We start from the raw sequence: 22,253 nt of genomic DNA on the forward strand, positions 1-22,253 counted from the left end.
CCTTACCAAGACAAGAAGAAACTCTGAATAATTCCTTCTGAGTGAAGTAGGCATACTGTTTACTTTCATTGCTGTATCAGACACATAGAAATATTAGATTCAAATAGAAAACAGAATCTGGTATTCATGAGCAAACCAACATTAGCTTAGAATAAAAGAAAATGCTTTCCCTGAGGGAGTGTACCTCTGTGGGATTCTGAGAAGGTGTATCAATTTTGAATTTCACACACAGAATATCACACACACAGAATTTCTAGGTTGGAAGAGACCTCAAGATCATCGAGTCCAACCTCTGACCTAACGCTAGCAATCCCCACTAAACCATATCCCTAAGCTCTACATCTAAACGTCTTTTGAAGACTTCCAGGGATGGTGACTCCACCACTTCCCTGGGCAGCCTGTTCCAATGCCTCAAAACCCTTTCATCCCTGTCATGTGTTATTTTTATAATTAATAATATTTTTTTTCCTGGTTTTTAACGAATGGCCTGTCAACTTAGAAAGCAATAAAATTAATGGAATTTTTGAGTCCAAGACCATTTATGGCTTAAAGTTAAAGCCTGGGGGAATTGTTAAATATCATGTTGTTCCATTCTTTTTATTTCTGTAGCTTCTGACCAGCTGTAGACAGAACCAGCTCACTTTGTGTATAATAGTGATTTAAAAGACAAGCTGAAAGCTAGAACAACATGATTAAGAAATTGTTACCATAACATAAAGGAATTTCTTTAGACCTGCACAGAGCAAAATACCATCATTTTCTTTCCTTATATTTTTGTCAAGATTTATTGAAAATTTATTTTTTCAAGATTTATAGAAAATATTGCTAGCTGAAAATGTTGTTTGATGCTAGTAGTTTCATAGTGGTGATTATGCTGTTATTCCTTGGCAAGTCCCAAACTCAATAGCTCAACTGATTCATTTTTAAAAATGTAGTATTTATCTCAAAAAGTGAAGTATTCTACTGGGTATTGAGGTTTCTATATATCTCAAAGATATAAGTGGCAAGTTTATCAAGAAAAAATATTCTCTATAAATATATATAGAGAATATATATATTCTCTATAAATATTTAAATATATTATATATATATTATATATATATAGAAAGAGAGAGAGAGAGAGAATATATATATTCTCTCTCTCTCTATATATATTCTATATATTTATATATATATATTTATATACATATTTTTATATATATATTTATAGAGAATATATATAGAATATATATATTCTCTATAAATATATAGAGAATATAGCAGAAATATATATTTTTTTAATTTTCTCAAAATGTTTGAAATTTAAAATTATCTTACTTAAATTTTTCTTATTCTCTCATTTTTTTATTCCTTTACTGAATATGAATGCTTTGATTTTTTTTCTTTTCATTACTAACAAATTTTTTTAAATTAAAGTTAAAATTAAAGTTAAATTAAAGTTAAAAAAATAGTAGTTTCATTGTTGTTTTTATTTGGATTTTTTCCTAAACTTGAGATTTTTGAAAAGTGAGTGGTAGAAGAGAGAAAAAAAAAATTAAAAAAAAAAAAAAAAAACTCCTAAACAAGCCTGACATTTTATTGTGAAAGTGGCCAAAGAGGAAACTGAAAAAATTTAAATAAAGATTAGCAATAAAGATTTTGTGAGAATAGAACATTTAATTGGTTTTAATGAAAACCTGTGAAATTCAAAATGTTTAAAATGAAATATTAACAAGAAAAAATACAAGGAAACAAAAACTATACAAAACAACTGACATTATGTTTGAATGTAAAATATTATTTATGAGCAAAGTAAAGGATACATTACTATCACATGTAGATTTTTGGAGGCAAAGCATGAGCAAATGAAAAATTATTAATTATCACTCTGTGACCAACTTGCGTATTTGCTTTCAACTTCTCATCATTTTTTTATTTTTTTTTTCCAATACTAGTTGCCAGTTCTCAGAGTTTTATCTTGTAAAACTGATAGCTTAATGCTGTTAATAAAACAGCATTAATGTCCATACTTGTTCAAAGAAAATCTATCTAATTGTATTTCATCTCTGAAAGCAACAATACTGCAGATACCTGCAGTAGAGAGCCTTTTGAGATTGGGAAAACTGGGTTTGTTCGGCTTTAAAAAGAAAGATAAGGAGAGATCTTACTTCCTCCATGGACAAGTATAGATATCACAGAGACGGACTTTTCTGTGAGATGCACAACAGCAGGACAAAAAAGAAATTAATACAATTGGAACATGAAAAATTGCAATGAGGTAAAGAAAAAAATATTTGCTTATCTATTTATTTATTTATTTGTTTGTTTATTTTATCATGAGGATTGACAAAAAAACAGGTGACATTGTTGGCAGAATTTCCACTCTTAGAGAAAATCAAAACCTGATTACACAAATCCTTGGGTAATCTGATATAATAGCAGCTGCTTCAACTGCAGTCTTGGACTAGAAGATCTCCAGGAGTCCCTTGAAACTTTAGTTATTCCATGACTATATGATTAATCAAGAACTTCTATTGGTCTTCCATCTAGTGGTGAAGAATCACTATATTTAATTTATCTTCAGCCTTTCTCCTAAGAGTTTCATTTCAGGCAAGACCTTAGATTTTGTCTTGTAACAAGCTCTAAAGTCAATCTTTAGTCATGTCTTTGTAATTCCCAATATTCTTCAAATCTATTTCTTAAGAAGTTTGAAGCATCATTGCTTTTTCAGTTGTTTGTCACTTGGAAGAAGTTCCCTTTGATAAATATATGCAATTAATGTATTGCATATATATACATATATAAGTATATATGCGCAATATATATATATATTACATACATATATATTATATATTATATATTATATATTATATATTATATATTATATATTATATATTATATATTATATATTGTATATTGTATATTTTATATTGTATATTGTATATTGTATATTATATATTATATATTATATATTATATTATGTTATATTATATTATATGTTAATATAATATAAAGTAATATGATATATATTATATACATATTATATATAATGTAATGATAATATATTATATCTATTATATATATTATACACATATATTTATTATACATATACATATATATGTATATGTATACATATGTATATATATACGTATATAAAAATATATGTATACAAATATTTGCCACCCACTGAGTCTTTCTTTCTCATGTACCTTTTTTTGTTTGTTTGTTTGAGTTGAACATTTTAGAAATGCCCACAGCTTTCAAGTTGTAGGTGCTACTCAGAGCCTACGTTTCAAATTAAAGGTGTTTCTTCATTGAGAGAAACATCAGGGAGAGAAAACTTAAAGGATTTTATGTTTATGCACTTAGAGGATGCCTTAGGTAAGACCTCTATCTCCTTCTTCTCACTCTCCCTTTTGCTAAGCATCACCCAGACACATCTCCATTTTATTTTCTTCTTTTTCTACCAGAAAAAGAAGAAAATTTCCTTACCATTTCCTTACCCAAGAATTCAAACCTAGACACATTCTGACTACAGAAGAAAGAGTTCTTGCCAGTTCAGACTTTTTCCTTACTTATCAATGGATTTGTAAAGTTATCTTCATTTCCCATAAAAACTCTGACTAATCAGGATGCCCGATTAGAAGTAAACCACTCTCCTGAGCAATTCTACTCCTCTTAAGGCTTGAGGCCATAGACTAATACTCATTATGTTATCTGATAACCACATTATCATCATGGCACATGCATATGAGATGACTACAGACAGAAACTGCCACTGTGTCTGATTCACTTTGTTTTTCTTTCTCTTTGTTTTTCTTTCTCTTTGTGTTTCTTAGGATAACCTAACAGGATAACCTATTTATTTTTATAATTTTTAAATTGCAAATAATATGGAATACCATATTATTCTGTGTAGTTTCTTACCTCAAAACAAACAGCTGTTTCATCTGTTTTCCTATATTCAAGTAGTTTATTTTCCTCTCTTTTAAAATAGAACTTTTAAAAAGCATTTTAAAACTCATACTCAGGAAGGTAAGGGTTTTACTCTTGGCATTCAACTCTGAAGGAATTAAGAAAAAATCTTCATTCTTCTTGTGGTTGCATATTATCACCCACACATCTTTATGGAAGGAAATGTTAGGTACATCTTAAGTTTAATCTTTGTCTATCTTACTGCTTAGTGTTTATTTTCAGCAGTCTTCTATTACTCTTCTTTGAAGCCTGCTTTTTCTTGATTTTTTTTCTCAGTTAGTTCCATAAATGAAATATCACATGTATCCTTTTGAAATGCGGACTATCTACTCATATTTATCAAGATATTTTTCCCCTTTCCTGAACATTCTACTATCTTTTAGTTCAAGTCAAGCTCTTTTCAAATTCTAGCTATGTGGAGGTTTTAATTTTAACTTCATATTGTAATAAATGGCTAAGTCCCAAATAGGGTTACAGTCAAAGTTTACAATTTACTAAATGAATAGAGGTAAGTAAACAGTGCTGGGTGTGCCGGGAATCTCTGCTCCACCAAGACACACACCAGTTACTTCAAGCAGCTGATTTTTATGCTCCTAGGCTAATACATATTCATTAGTACTTCTAAAAAACCAACCAGGGTTATTATAATTAGTTTCCGGAATCCAAACCCTCCTACTGGAGCATGCATATCTGTCTCCAGTGGTCCTTCTGGGGGTCTCATGCTGAAGGCTCATAGTCTTCCTCCCTCTTGTCCTCCTTTGTCCAACTTGGCTGTATGTCAGAGACTTGTGCAACATCCCCTGCAAGCTTTGTCTTTTAGTCGTTCTTCAGTTTTCCCCTTCTCCTTAATCTCCTGGCCAGATATCAGAGACTTGCATAGTGTCCCATGCAATAGTCATAATAGTCAGCAGTTATTCTGAAACCCCCCAGATATCAGAGACTTCAAGGAAAAGCCTACAAATACATTTCCCTTCAAGCTCTTTATTGACATGAATTGTTAAAACATTCATTTGCAAGATACAGGAACTATATACATTAACCACTCTGTTTTTCTTAGGCTTGTGGTTGTACAAGAGTATGTAAGACAGAAGGTCACATTCATCATACCATGCGGCCCTAGCATTGTTCCATATTGACACGAATCAGATGAACACATTTCACAATATCCTTTGTTTATTTATATTTGATAGATTAAACAAGTACTAAAACAATATAAATCTGAAAGAAAAATTCTACTTTTTATATTTTTCCAATGTCAGCTTAACCTCAAGAAATATTCAACCCTCTACTGAACATATTTGTGAACTGACATACATCCAACATTCTTCTTTATTTAGAATTAATTAATGACATAGGAGCTATATTCAACACTATTATTACAGAATAAGTCTAAACCTCATTTAAATTTTGTCTCTTGGTCATTCATTGGAAGCATTACACTGAAAAAAATATGGAGAATATGTACAATGGGGATGTACTTATAAAATAGGAATGGAATTCCTATTCCCCCGACTTGGGTGCGGTGCTGGGGCCGGTCCTCTTTAATATCTTCATCGATGATCTGGACGAGGGCATTGAGTGCACCCTCAGTAAGTTTGCAGATGACACCAAGCTATGCGCATGTGTCGAACTGCTTGAGGGTAGGAAAGCTCTGCAGGAGGATCTGGATAGGCTGCACCGATGGGCTGAGGTCAACTGCATGAAGTTCAACAAGGCCAAGTGCTGGGTCCTGCACCTGGGGCACAATAACCCCAAGCAGAGCTACAGGCTGGGAGATGAGTGGTTGGAAAGCTGCCAGGCAGAGAAGGACCTGGGAGTGATGGTGGATAGTCGGCTGAATATGAGCCAGCAGTGTGCTAAGGTGGCCAAGAAGGCCAATGGCATCCTGGCTTGTATCAGAAACAGTGTGACCAGCAGGGCTAGGGAAGTGATCGTCCCCCTGTACTCGGCTCTGGTGAGGCTGCACCTCGAGTACTGTGTTCAGTTTTGGGCCCCTCGCTACAAGAAGGACATTGAGGTGCTTGAGCGGGTGCAGAGAAGGGCGACGAAGCTGGTGAGGGGCCTGGAGAACAAGTCCTACGAGGAGCAGCTGAGGGATCTGGGCTTGTTCAGCCTGGAGAAAAGCAGGCTCAGGGGCGACCTTATTGCTCTTTACAGATACCTTAAAGGAGGCTGTAGCGAGGTGGGGGTTGGCCTGTTCTCCCACGTGCCTGGTGACAGGACGAGGGGGAATGGGCTTAAGTTGAGCCAGGGGAGTTTTAGGTTAGATGTTAGGAAGAACTTCTTTACTGAAAGGGTTGGTAGGCATTGGAACAGGCTGCCCAGGGAAGTGGTGGAGTCACCATCCCTGGAAGTCTTTAAAAGACATTTAGATGTAGAGCTGAGGGATATGGTTTAGTGGGGACTGCTAGCGTTAGGTCAGAGGTTGGACTCGATGATCTTGAGGTCTCTTCCAACCCAGAAATTCTGTGATTCTGTGAATGAAGAATTTTGCTATTTCACTTCAGATATACATCTGGAATATTGATGCACAGAGTTTTTAGGAAAATGGAACAAACAAACAAACAAACAAAAAATACAAGGTTAGCAAATAGATATGCAGTAGAGAATAATTGAATCCTTTTGTGGCATAATCCCATAGACAGCTAAGCACCACATGCCTGCTCTCTCACTTTCCCACAGAGGAAGAGGAAAGAGAGCTAGAAAGGCAAAAGTGACAAAACTTGTGGGTTTAAATAAAGACACTTTACTAGGTAAAACAAAGAGTCGAAAGCAAAGGAAAAAAATCATTACTTCCCATTAGCTGCCAGATGTTTAGCCATTTCCAAGAAAGCAGGGCTCCATCGTGTGTAATGTTTACTTGGGAAAACAAATGGCCTAACTCCAAAAGCACACAGCTCTCCCCCTGCTTTTACGTCTAGACATGACATCACATGGTATGGAACCCCTTTTGTCAGTTAGGGTCAGCTGTCCTGACTTTGTCTCCTCTCAAACTCACTGGCAGGCCAGCATGAGAAGCAGAAAAGGTTTTCACTCCATGTAAGCACGGCTCTGGAACAACTAAAATATCAACACTTCATGGTCACAGATCCAAAACATAGCACCTTATTAGCTACTATGAAGATGTCTTCAGATACTGAAGACATTTAAATCAAATTAAAATTTAAATCTCTTTTCTTTTAAACATGAAGAAAATTATTTAGGAGGCTGTTCCTCCAGTGTGTTCCACTATAAGCAGACAAAATAGGTCTAATGGAGAGGATTCATCTAATTTTAGATATGTACACATTATGGACATCAGAGTATGAGTTACCTCAATGCATCTGACTATTCTAGGTAATCATTTAGTTATCTATAACAACAAGGTAGCTGTCTACATTTGGTTAGATAAAGGACACTTACATTGATTATAATGGGACTAGTTTTTTAGGCTTTAAAAAATGTCAGTGAGTATTCTTACAAAATTGTTTTTATTACCCCTGATACTGTAAGAGTAGCCTACATGTATTATATCTTCTATGCTGTCTCCACTTATAGTAAACTATGAACCTCTTAAGTCTATTTTTTTTTCTGTTCATTGTATCATAAATTGTTCATATTTAAAACACCTCTCTGACTTGTGTGCAGTGTGTTTCAGCTACTAGCACAGAGAAAGATCACACGGTTGTCTGTGAGACAGTACTCTGTGACTAAAAATTTTCTAAAGAAATTAACTATATTTTTTGACATCTTTGCAGAAAACAGTGTTCTGTTACTCAAAGTTTATTTTATATATATATAATTTCTGTTCTAAGTGTCTACATTGGTAATGACTAATGTTTCATTCTGGAAAGTGATTCCTAGTTCCAAAGTCAGGAAAAGTAACTCACGTTCTACCAAATATCAACTATCAGCTGACTGTGAATGCAAAATGGAACACAGTAATAGTTAAAACAATCAAAGTGCAATTCAAATCTCTGCAGTTCACCTAAGAGTTCCTTCCTTCCTTCCTTCCTTCCTTCCTTCCTTCCTTCCTTCCTTCCTTCCTTCCTTCCTTCCTTCCTTCCTTCCTTCCATGAAACTGGAACTTATAAAACATGGTTTAAAGAATAAAGTCATATTTTGCAGGTGAAAATATTACTGAGATAATGTTAGAGAGTGTTACACAGAAGACAGGTGCATTCTTGTTTTCATTGTTTATCGGAGTATCCCTGGACCATTTTCCTCATTGAACTAAATTTATGAATTTCAGGGGGGGGAATTGTTGGCAACTTTTACATTGATATGTGACAATGAATTATGATTAATACAGCGTACATGATTTTAAAACCACGATCCAGGTCTGATACTGAATTAATTATTTAACAGAATGGAGATATTCAAGGAAAATGAATGTAACTATAATCATAGGAATATTTAAAAAATTGAAATTAAATTAAAAACAAACAAACAAACCACAAACACTGAAATTAAAAATACTCAGACATTACTGAGGTATATTTATGAATATTTTTATTTTGGCTTTATTTTTTGACATCTTTGGCATATATATATATATATATATATATATATATTATTTTTTTTCCTGGTATTTTCCTGGTATTTTCACATTTTCTTAAAAGATTTTCTTTTGTATGTTCTCCAAGGTTTAGAGGTATGTTCACTCAAACTTGTTGCTTCTTCAGAAGGTGGCTACATGCCAAGAACTGTTGGCATTTTAGATTTGTTATTATATCTCTATTTGTAGTGAGCTTATGTTTTAAAGCAAATTAAAATATTATTTACTAAAATGTATATAATATTTATTTAAATATTCTGTTGTGTTTGAAGGGAAATTTTTACATTAGATGGTTCTAATTTCATTAATCTAAATGTATAAATTACGAGCTTAAAGAAACCTTTATTTTAAAAACAAAATAAATATAAATATAAATATAAATTATATATACATATACAAATATACTGTTCCGTATGGTCTTATATTTCCCACCAGGATTTTATTTTGAGATGAGATGATGAGAAGCTGTATAAATAAATCTTGAGATTCTAATTAATGTTATTAAAATTTGGTATGAATGCTTAGAATACTTACTTATTTGCTAAGAGATTAGACAATTGTGTTGGGTCCGTCTGAGCTGGAGTCACCTTTTCCCTGCAGCAGCCCACACAGTGCTGTACTCTGCACTCGTAGCTGGAACAGCACTGATATCACTCAAGTGTTGTGTCTATTGCTGCACAGTGTTGGCACAGCATCAGGACTCCTTCCAAGCCCCCAAGAGCCAGCAGGCTGGGGGTGGGCAAGTGATGGGGAAGGAACATTGCCAGGGCAGCTGACCTAAACCAACCAAAGGGATATTCCATGACACCTGGTGTCACACTCAGCAATAAAAAGGGGGGCTCTCATGAGGGAGTGGACTGTTCCTCCTGAACAACCACTATGCATTTTGAGGCCCTGCTTCCCAGGACGTGGCTGAACATCGCTTGTTGATGGGAAGTAGAGAATTTTTTTTTTTTTCCCCTCTCTCTGTGCTTCTGTGCAGACTTATTGTTTCTTTTGTTTCTTTTCTTCTCACCATTCCATTTCACTTTAATTAAACCTTTCTCATCTCAAACCTCTTTGAGGATAGGGGGAGTGAGAGAGTGGTTGTGGTGGAGCTCGGCTGCCCACCTGAGTAAAACCACCACAACAATAACAGTCAATTTAATACCTTTTAAATTTTAAATTCATATTGTCACTACTTGGTAAAATGGAACATATTAAATTATAATATACTAAGTTGCATTTTTTTTCTTGGATTCTGGAGAATCATCATCAACATTTGCAGTTAGAATAATGTAAATTTAATTTAAAAGGAACATTAAGCCTAAACTATCCTTAATCTTGAAAAGAAAAATAATGTTTTGTTTTATTTTAATATGCAAATGCATTTGATTCTCTTATTAATAACTTTATGTTATAACTTTCTGAGTTGAAAAACAAGAATATATTTTTTCCTATTTGTCCTCTAGGATTTTACAGTCACTCTGCATTCTTTATTCCTCACACATCATCATCCATAAATAATGATCCTGCAGACAGGACTCCAATTGCATGTCTTCTAGTTATACCCTAAGGCTATGATCCTTTAAACTGCATTTGGTGTGAACTGAAGTCATCTTGCAGGAGGCACAGAGAAATACAGCAGGCTGACTCTAAATAAATTTTATTCTTCCTTTCACTTTCCTGAAATATCTGCAAATGAACCAATTTGCACAAGACTAAATATTCACTGAATAATATCTGTAAATATTTTTCCATATATGCAATAATGACAAAAGCCCTCTTTGCAATTCAATACTCACTGTTTATGTGTACATTTCCATTCCCCATGACTAATAAACTGAAAATGTTCAAAGGAGAATAAAAATATTGAATAATGAAGATTTTTGCAAGATTGTCCTTAATCTCCAATAACAGTAATATGGGTAAACAGCAAAGCAAATATTAAGAAAGATGAATATGGGAAAATTAATAGGGCAGCAGACATTAGATAAAATGCAGATGAGTAACAGTTATTTTCCAGGATTGAATTAGTATCATATAATATATTATGTACATTACTATATAGGTCTAATAGGAGGTAGCATTAGTTCTTTAGTGCAGCATTTGGTTGTGTTTCCAGCTTATATTAATTATCTGTAAAAACAATAATTCAAAATAAATTGTACTCTTTGTCATATGGTCTGAATTTTCGGGTAGACCTGTGTGAAGCCAGGTGTTGGACTCAATGATCCTTATGGGTTCCTTCCAACTTGAAGTATTCTATGATTCTGTGATTCTAAATGGCCTTATAAAGATTTTTTTTTTCTCTCATTGGTTCATGATTTTCAGAAGAAAATAAACAGCAACAAAAACAATAACAAAAAGTGGACTCTGGAAGAGATCTGAAGAGATGTGGAAAGTCACAAAAAACCTGCAAATCTGGAGCTATGCACTCTTTCTTCCAAAGTTCATCCATTACTGAATATCCAGTATTTGTATTACCAAAATATCCATAAGAACAGGTTTTGGTCTTTTGTTTGTTTGTTAACAGACATAAAATTCATTCCTAACAGTTCAGTCTTTTTACATCCGCAAAATTACAGTAGTGCACCACCTGGAAAAGTATTGTGAAGGTTATGTATATAATTTCCGTACTTTGAACTTGCAGTTTGCTAAGAATAAATGTTCAGTTGTATAGTTTTAATTTAAATAGAAACACAGAATGTAAAAGGCTGGCTAAAGATGCAAAAGAATCAGATTTTTGTTATCGCTAAATCAGAGGAGACAGTTAAGAATAAAATCTTTCATATTTACTTTCCACTCTAAGGATTATTTATTTAATTATTTTGCCTTAAACTCAATGGTATACATATAAATAGTTCATAGTTTTGCATATTCAAACACTGTACACAGAAACTTCACTGCAATGTTGAAATAAAATTTTGCAATACCCTAGTATTTCTGTTCTTTCTTTCTGGACATTCATTCTTGAGGTCATAAAATTCATAAAATTCATATAATTCATACAAATCATAAAATTCAACGGGAATTCTTATGTTAATTGTACATTTGTCAGAATTTCCTATGGGCTCCAATCCTGAAAATGTCTAAAATAAATTAATAAATGCATTTAAAAAATATTTAAGGCCATTAAACATTAAAAAGTGTTTAAAAATTTTAACATTTTTAAACATTAAAAAATGTTTAAAAAATGTTAAATGTTTAATTTTAAAAAATGTTAATGTTTTTGTAGGAAATATCAGAAATTATTCTCCAAAGAAGACATTTTAGGGAACGTAGTATCAGGAATTCATTTTTTCCTTGAATAAAAAATTGGAATAAGAGGGAAACATCTCAGAAGTTTGTTTTTGGTATTAGTTTTGTCTTGAATTGTATTTATATTCTATATGTGGTCACGTGGTGATTTGAAGTTGTGACTAGGGCATTGTTGATAACACAACAATGCTTTAGTTGTTCCTGAGCAGTCCTTAAACAGAGTCACGGTCTTTGTTTCTTACACTACTCTGCTGGTTGGTGTTTTCATGAGGCTGGGTGAGGACACAGCCAGGAGAGCTGACCTCAGTTGACCAAAGGAATATTCCATACACAGAATCACACAATCGCTGAATGTTAAGGATTAGAAAGATCCTTGAAATCATCTAGTCCAACCCCCCTGCCAGAGTATATGATGTCTTGCTCAGAAAAAAAAAAAAAAAAAAAAAAAAAAAAAAGCTGACATGCTACCCAAACAAATCCTGAAGAGTTAAAACATTTATTTAGGTTTTACTTCACAATCAGTAAAATTCTGTTGCAACATCAGTTGAAAAATCACCAGTTTGTAAGTTGATCAAGTGAAGTGTTGTTTTTTTGTTTGTGTGTTTTTTGTTTGCTTGTTTTGTTTGTTTGTTTTTAATGTCTCAGTTATTCTCAGATAAAGTTTTGAAAGTCTAGCTAGTGATTTATTGTTCTCAGAATTATCTGGACATAGGCATTGGGAAGGAATAGCTACACCAATTTAATTATTGAAAGTGACAAAGGAAGAGCTGTGGTTTGTGAGGTCAGTAAGTAATGAAGCAATGAAAGAATTTAGCATTGGAGAAATTTAGAATTGGAGAATATAGTATTTGAGAAAATACAACTCCTTAGAGCTTATAGGCTTCCACATAATTAACTTCAGAATTTACAATTGTCTGTGCTGCTGAGCTTGTACTACTTTGCATCCTATTTGTCTGAATTGTGAATGTGATTCAGAACTGTTGATGCATTTGTGTACATCAGCACCCATGTATTTATACCATGCTCAGTGCAATTCCCTTCCACCCTGATGCTCATACAATGTTCAATCCACATTTGTAAGTTTAAACATTTATACCACATTGTCCTTTTCAGTAGGCTGATCTTTAATACATTTTCATTTTTTCCTCAGTCTTCCTATAACCTAACTGATGACAGTTAAAAATACAAGATGACTTTAGAACTAACACATACAACATATATTATAAATTTTTACAATTTATTGCAATTTGAAATTTTATTTTGGCATTTCAAGTAAAGGAATGTTGTAGGGGAAATGTAATTACAAAGTTAGAAATGCTCTTTACAACAGGAAAGGGGAAAAATCAAAGTTACGTTGCTTTATAATAGCAACACACTATAGTTCAAAGGTTTATTCCAATAATCTGCTTCAAAAAGACTTGTATGTTAACCTTGTAATCTTAAAAAAAAAAAAAAAACTTTTTTTTTTTTTTTTTGGTAAAACATACCATGGTTTCTCTTCATTTTCATGTACCATGAGAATTTGATTGTATACTTCTCTGAATTTTAATATAATTCTGAAACTATTAAATTAGAACCTGTTAGCAGATGGAGCCAAGAAATATACTAGCCAACTGACAAGTAAAAGATAAGTACAGCAAATATAGCAAAAGATAATGACTGCACAAAGGTGATCATCATTTTGAGTTTAGTAGAATGTTTACAGAGATGTTTTTCTTATAACTTCTTATCTCCTAACACCAGTTTCACATCATTATTAGGCTTTCACAGGTAACTGCAAATAAAAATGTTTCTTAAGTTTTTTACATTCAAAATTTAGGAACCTAAGTACATGATGAATTCTATACTCACACATCTGTATGCATATCACACACCTTTGTCTGGCAAGCTAATTTCTCTGGTACTTTGAAAACATTTTGGAAAGCCTTCAGGTGAGAACTGGTTTTGAATGGGATAATTAACCTTGACAGTAATTTCTTCATATCAGAGCCAAATAGCAGTTGGAAAGATGTATTCACTTTTCACAGAGTACTAAGTACTTATGGCTTAGAAAGAGACTATAATATGTTCCAAGAAAGTATATTTCAAACAGGTATTGAAGTGTTCCAACTGAGACTCATCCATCAACATCCTGAAGAAGGACATCATTCACACAGGAGGTAATAGAGGTCTGGCTGGATGTTTACAGTAGGTTATTTTCATTCCTAAAACAGCAAAAGCGACTATTTCCTGAATCAATATGATCACACAGTATTACTATCTAGTATGCACTATCCTAAACATTACCTTTCAAATTTCTTGAAAATTGATCTATCTTTCTTTCCTTCTGAAGCCATAAGAATTGAGAATAATTAATTAAAATTGTATATTTTAAATTACAATATGTCAAATTGTATATTTATAGTTTGTATAGTTATAATGTATCAAACTGCTTGTGTACTTTGAGTTGAAACAGATTTCTTATAAGAAGTGATCCAAAGCTTTTTTTTCAAAATAATAATACAAATATCAAATGACACGATGTTTGCCCCACAGGATACTGCTATTTAGAATATATTTTCTGAGAACATGTAAATAGTAACAAGAGACTTTGATAGCAACATCATTTGAATGTATATTTTTATTATATTTATTCCATTTTCTCTAAGGTGCTTTATTCTAAAGCTTCTCAGGCAAACAATGGGTGGGATTTCATTATATTATTAAGAGAAGTTATATAAATCAGTTCTTAATCTGTTTACAAATACTAGATAAGTAGGAAACACATACAGAAAGCAAACATTACAAGCCTATCCTGAGGAAAAAAACAAACAAAAACAAAAACAAAAACAAACAACAACAACAACAACACAAAAAAAAAAAAAAAACCTTCAAGTTGAGTTAATTTGCTTTAAAGAATATATTTAATATGCTTTGTTACCTGGTCTTAGTGAAGTCTTGAGAGCTATGTAGCCAGGAAAAGTCTCTGTACTTCACACAAAGCTGAATAGCTCTCTAAATGCTAATGACTGTGTTGTTTATTTTTTTTTCATAAAACCATAAAGACAGTTTAGACATTGTTTACACATATTCTTAGACATCTACTTTGTAGGATCTGAATACTACAGTAAAAGTTTCAGTATAATATGAACAATTATCAGTGGGCAAATTCGGTAAATTAACCTCATCAGTAATTCTTGTTATATTGATGAGAATTATCCCAAAAGAAGATATATTTTAAGATTTCTTAACAGATAAATAAAATAGTCTTAAGTAACTTTCTACAGGTTGTAAACTGTTCTACAGATTTCTCATAATGTGTAAATTGTCCTTGGAAGCTGGAAAAGTCACTTCAGTCCATTACTTGCAGTATGACATTTAATAGAATATTCTGTTTCACACTTCCTTCAGCATTTCAAGGATTTATCTCACAAATGGACACTTCAGACTTTTGAAAGAAGGAGCAACATTTACAGCAGAAAAAAAGGAAGGTGGTACTGTTCCTTACCTAGCCTGTGATATACCCTTTTGGTTTCATGATTGTTTCCTTATATGTACCAATATCTAAGGAGATAAGTTATCATAAAGTATGATGGTGTAAACAAATTACCTAAACAAGCTTAAATTTCCACTCATTATATTGATTACATATTGTGAGGTACAGCTTTTTATACTGTAAGGAATAAATGTATTTCATACTATGGAACAAAATAGAAAAGTGGTCAGTAATAAGTAGAAACTAAATCACAAAGTAGATAGTATAATTAGTATGCAAAATGAAGGTTTCTCTTTTGCAGTCCTGGTGACAACAGTGGAAGGATTCTGATCACAGCCTCAAGGCACCCCAGAATGTACTCTATGTTTTAAAAAGGAACAAAGACAGGATAAGAAATAAAAAGCTGTACTAGAGTTCTTAAATAGTGCCCTGTTTCTCATAGGATTCAGGTTTTCTGGCACACACAATTTAATAGGAAGAGAGTGAGTACCCTCAAGGAGAGATCTCACTTAAATTTGAAAATTTTAGGAATAATAATAAAAAATAATAATAAAAAGTTGAAATAAGCCAGCTGATGATGAGATTACTGCCTACATGGAAATATTGTCTCTTGGAAATTACTTGCCACAGGCACTTAAAAAATCCTTTGGCAGACATGTCAATAATTGCAGCTGTAATCTCCAAAGGAAATTCCAGAAAGGTCATTGAAATGTAGGGCACAAAATATGCTGTAATCTTAAAGCTTTCATGTTCCTAGCAAATTTTTAATTTTACTTTACAAATTCAGTAACAATTTGTTCTCTCTGTAAATTGAAGCCAGATAGTTGGGATTCATGCCTCACTACCAGGAAGATGTAGTTTCATTTATCATTCTTTAGAAGACTATATAATCATCTGAATGTTATAATCACAAAGCAAAACTGTTTTTTGCTGTTTGTTTTTGTTTTGTTTGAATATGTAAATAATCCTTCTGAGAAAGGATATGACTGCCTGAAAATTTTCCCAGTGCTACCTTTTCTCTCTCAGACAGGACTAAATTTCCTATCCAGTTCAGATAAATAAATAAATAATAATAAAAAAAGTAAAAAGTATAGGTAGTTTTAGGTTTATGAATGTAAATGTTATATGTGACTGACATATGAAAAGTTACCTAATACTTATACCTGAACCACCACAGTGAAGTCAATTGAAGACAATTTTTTAATTTAATTTTTAGTTTTCACAGTCTATAAATTGTAATACTTTTTTCTTCTAATGATATATATTAATATGTTAGTTAAAAGAATGCATATTTCCTAGCAGTGTATACTTGGTACTCAGTAAAGCCTCAATAAAATGTAACTTTCCACTCTGCTTTAAGAAAATTCACCCTTTCTTCATCATGACCATATTCTTGACTGCTGCAGTCCAGGAAACTTCAACAAGTGATTCTGCGAACAAGTGGTGGAGTAAGAAATATAGTCTTTAAAATAAAAAATAATCTCTTATAACCATTTGCAGCATTTTTTTTTCTAGGTTTAAGCCACTTCAAAATTATTACTTATTGACACTTTTTAGTCAAATGAAAACATTGGTTTTCTGGATAATTTCATGAGTGAATCATAAGAGACCTGTAAAATTTTACATATTTCTGAAACTCTTCTACTGAATATAGATCTAATCTACTTTTTTTCTTCACAGTTATTTGAAATGTTGTTGCTATTACTACTAATTACTACTAATAATGGTACCTATTACTACCATTGCTATGGATGAAAACGTACACATTAATTAGGCATTATAATTAATTAGCTGTTTTCATGGTATTTCGTTAATGTTTCTGCAACTTTTTGATATTTGTTGATATCTTGACGGTGACCAGAAACAGCTTACATTCACCTAGTAATAAAGATAGAATTAACATAATAGTTGAAGAACACACTGAAGGATAGTGTGTTGATTTTGATACAGAAAGCTGTGTGTGACACATACATTTGCTCTCCAGGGCTCCTGCAGAGCTGAGGTGAAATGGACTGTAAAGTGGTAACACAGATAACCTTTCATATTATTATGAAATTATGGAAATGAGGGCCTAAGGTTAGCTTGCTGCAATATTTTTTAATTTATAAAATATTAAAATCAACCTGTTCTTTGTATAATAGAGTTCCTTGTAAATTCTATGACAAGAGTTAAAGAGTTTCAAAAGTTTTTGTAGTCCCCTGTCTAATTAACATTTCTGTTATGCAACCTACATTTCCCAGAGCTGTAACTGAAAAGACCCCCAAAACACCACTTTTTGCTTGAAACATTTTTGCAACATGTTTAAGAGATCAAAGGTAGGGTAATCAGTGTTTGCACACCTTCTTCAGTTGGAAATAACAAACAAATTTAACTCATATTGCCTCAGCAATTTGCAGAAGAAAAACTTTCCATGCTAGTATATCTCACTTGACTCTAATGGAAGCTTAGAGATCCTGTGCTGTAATTACATGTGTTTAAGCTATAAATCTATATAAAAATTATGATTCAAAACTCACTTTCCATTTCTTTTATTTTCCTTTCTTTCTCTCTCTTCTCTTCTCTTCTCTTCTCTTCTCTTCTCTTCTCTTCTCTTCTCTTCTCTTCTCTTCTCTTCTCTTCTCTTCTCTTCTCTTCTCTTCTCTTCTCTTCTCTTCTCTTCTCTTCTCTTCTCTTCTCTTCTCTTCTCTTCTCTTCTCTTCTCTTCTCTTCTCTTCTCTTCTCTTCTCTTCTCTTCTCTTCTCTCTTTTTTTCCTTTTCCTTTTCCTTTTCCTTTTCCTTTTCCTTTTCCTTTTCCTTTTCCTTTTCCTTTTCCTTTTCCTTTTCCTTTTCCTTTTCCTTTTCCTTTTCCTTTTCCTTTTCCTTTTCCTTTTCCTTTTCCTTTTCCTTTTCCTTTTCTTCTCAACTTTATCATGATCTGAGATCTGAAAATGCTGACTTCAGTGACAGTGACTCCACCACCTCCCTGGACAACCTGTTCCAATACCACTCTGAGAAGCAATTTCTCCTAATTTCCAACCTGAACCTTTCCTGTAGCAACTTGAGACCATTTTGTCCTGTTGTATCACTAGTTGTCTGTGAGAAGAGGCTGACCCCCTGCTCCCCTTTCAGGGAGTTGTAGAGAGCAATAAGGTGTCCCCTGAGTCCTCTTTTCTCCAGACTAAATAACCCCAATTCGCTCAACTGCTCCTTATTTCACTTGCATTACAGACCCATTAAAATGTATTGGACAGACACTAGAAGAAGATCTGAAAAAAAAAAAATTAAATGTTATTAAATAGGCAAACATTTATGATCCTTGTTTACTATTGTTTGCTTTTATTATTATTATTTATTTTTTTTTATAAAGTAAGTGTTTAAAAATCTGACAAATGAATTTTGAATTCATCAATTTACAATTGTCTTTTAAGTGTAGAGTTCAAACAGGAACTATTTATCTTAGCAACAATACATGGAGGGGAATTATCCATACAGTTATTTGGAAACAAATTTAAGCTGAAGAAAAATCTTTCATGCAGCAGACAATGGTAAAAATGAAGCCACACCTATTTACTTCAGGGAGATTTTGTGCAGAACAAGGATCTTAGCTGAACAAGGATCAGCTCCTGTGTATATTCAGTCAATACATTAGATGAAACTGAGCTTGTGTCTATGCAGCTAAATTGTTGTTAACTTTACCAATTTAATTACTTTTTATGGTATAATACTGGACACAATTTAAAATATCTCCTGAAGTTTTCCCTTTTCCCCAGCAAGTTTTACCTATCATGTTTCCTTACTTTCATGTAGTTTGAAATTTTATTGCCTATTAAGATGACTTTGTGTTAGTATTCCAGCATTCAGTAGCAAACTAAAGAGGATGTGGAACTGGCAAGAGAAATACAGGAAAAAAAAATAATTCAAAAAGCTAAAGGGAGACAATTTATGAATCACAATAACATCAGGAGAAGTATTTCTTTATATCTTTGGTGAAAAATCCTTTGAATTTTCTGAACTTCTGAATTATCTATGAATATACATGGACTATACTACATGTTATAATAAATTTCATAAAATAAATCATACAAATTTATTTCCAACCATACAGTAGAATGGTAAATACCAGAATAAATGATTTTATTTAATGATAAAGCATACAATGATATCAGCATGTTTTATAGTTTTAGCTATATACCTAAGTTAAAAAAAAAAGTTCCTATTCATGTATCATCAAAGAGAGTTATGGCTACATATACACTTGATGAATTCTGAGAATGGGATGATGTGTCCAGCCTCACAGGATTCACGTTTCATTTAGTCAACATTGTAAAGTAGTATTGTGAACACATTTTGTCTCTATGCCTTGTTTCCTGAGTGAATTTTAATTATAATTTTATTAGTAACATATAACAGCTTATAACATTATATCTTAATAATAAACGTTATTATTTTTGTTATTATTATTTCTGATTGAAATCATAGCTAGAAGAAAAAAATACATAGGACTTTAAAATATATTACCTGATATATTGTGCTTATCTTTATCTCTGTATTGAAAATAATGATGATGATGATGATGATGATAATAATAATAAACAATAATCATAATAAACAATAATAATAATAATAATAATTTGGTCATAAAGGTTCACACCACTAAATTAACAGATGGTGGTAATCTTGTTTACACATCAATGTGAACATAATATATTTTTATCCCCAAATTTCTTTCTGAAATAGAAGCTATATTCTGAAAAACAATAAAACAAAAAATTAAGTACTTTTTTTTTAAAAAAGTACTACCTTGAAAACATCCATAACCAATTAATCAATTTACATTGTATTTCATATGTCAATTGGGAGCAGCACTGCTCACTTCTATGTATAGAATCTTCTTTATATTATCCTTGATAGATTTTTCAAAGTCTGCTTTAATTTAATATTTTAAGTAACAGTCCTCAATCACTTCTGGTTCTAAAAGGCAAATAATATATGAAATATATCTTATATGAAATAATTAAAGATATATGAAATATATCTTATCTTAAATTTTTCTATTTTCATTTAGTGCTTCTAACAATAGAAATTTTTTGAAAAGTCTATGACTCTTCATTCTTATTTTGATAATCTGAACCTGAGCTAAAGAAATTTTCAGGCTAAAGAGAAAGCAGGGGAGTCAGAGACATTAGTTAAAGATTACAGTGACATTTGAGAGTGGGGAGATAATGTCTCTGAGCTTTGACATAAAACCACTTTGACATAAAACCTTTTTACATACATATATAGTAGTGGGAAAAACAGGTTTGAAACTTCATCAGGTAATGAAAGGAGCTGATTTCAAAAACTGAGTGTTACCCTGACCACTGGATTCTTGTATGCACTGGAGATATCACTGCCAATTTTCTTAGTGACCATTTGCCTTTTTCTAATGAGATTAGTTTAGCATCAATATTAAGGAAAGGATTCTAGGCAATTAATTTTATGCAAAGGAAGACAGCAAATAAGATAACTTCTGGATTGAACACTGACATCTCCAGGCTTATCATTTCTCATTTTCCTTACAGAGATCTTTATTTGGCAGAACTGTCTGAAGTGGCTTCCTGATCAATGAACTTTTTTTTTTTTTCTTTATTTTTTTTTAATCATATGAGTGGTTTTGAGTACAACATCATTGCATGAAACACCTAAAAATGCTACATATAAAATAACAATTCATAATAATAACAATAATGCTTAAAAATGATATGGTGTACATGTACATGTCACCAGGCCCTAAGGAGTTGTAGTTGTTGTGTCAGGTGGTCCTGAACTTGCTCTTTGTTTGCTATGGGAGGGATTCTACTCCTCCAGCCCCCGCCTAGAGGTTTGGGTACTCGAGAGATATGAGAAGTCTGACCACAAATGAAGACCAAGGCAAAGATGTAATCATATGCACTGGAAGATTTTAACCTGAAAGAAGCTTTCCCAGAACCTTCACTGATAGACTTCATGATTTCCACATGTCATCAAAATCATTAATTAGTTCCCTGTGAACCAAATAAAATCTGAATGAAATATTTTGAATAGATAACAAATGTAATGCCTGACAATAAATCTCTACAATTTTAATTACTTCAATTTCTAATTACTTCAATGTCTAATCCATCAAAATCAGTATATATAACAACTGGTCTTGCCACTAAAGACTGAGGCAAAGAAGGCATTAAGCACCTCAGCCTTTTCCTCATCTCTCATCATTAAGTTTCCCCCTGCATCCAGTAAAGGATGGAGATTCTCTTTAGTCCTCCTTTTCATGTTTATGTATATATCTTTAACAGCAGTAGCTGGATTGAGTTCCAGATGAGCTTTGGCTTTTCTAATTTTGTCCCTGCACAACCTTAAAACATCATTATAGTCCTTCTGAGTGGCCTGCCCTCTTTTCCAAAGGTCAAAAAGACTCTTCTTTTTCCTAAGCTCTAGCCACAACTCTCTGTTCAGGCAGGCTGGAAGTCCAAGAGAGCAGTTTTACTGATACCCATCCTGACTCAACAAGAATAGATAACTCTACCATTTTGTGGTCACTCTGCCCAAGACAGCTCCCAACCACCACATCTCCCACCAGTCCTCTGTTTGTGAACAGAATGTCCAGTGGGTCACCTCCCCGGGTAAGCTCTCTAAACAGCTGCATCAGGAAACTACCTTCCACACTCTCCAGATACCACTTAGACTGCTTCCTCTGAGCCTTACTGTATTTCCAGGATATGTCTGGGAAGTTGAAGTCCCCCACGAGAACAAGTGCTGGCAATTGAGCAACTTCCGCCAGCTGCCTGTAGAACTTCTCATCTGTTTTCTCATCCTATTTTGGCGGTCTATAACAGTTTTTAAGGATGCTTGCTTTGTTGGCCTTCTCACTGATCCTAACCCATAGGGACTCAACATTATCATTCTGAAGTCTCAGAACTTGAAGTCTCAAGTTCCACAACATCAAAACACTCTCTAATATAGAGAGCCACACCATCACCCCTTCTATGTTGCCTGTCTCTTCTGAAGAGCCTATAGTCAGTCATTGCAGCACTCCAGTCATGGGAGTGG

This window comes from Aythya ferina (genome assembly GCF_964211825.1).
Source record: "Aythya ferina genome assembly, chromosome: 1".
In the NCBI taxonomy this organism is placed as follows: Eukaryota; Metazoa; Chordata; class Aves; order Anseriformes; family Anatidae; genus Aythya; species Aythya ferina.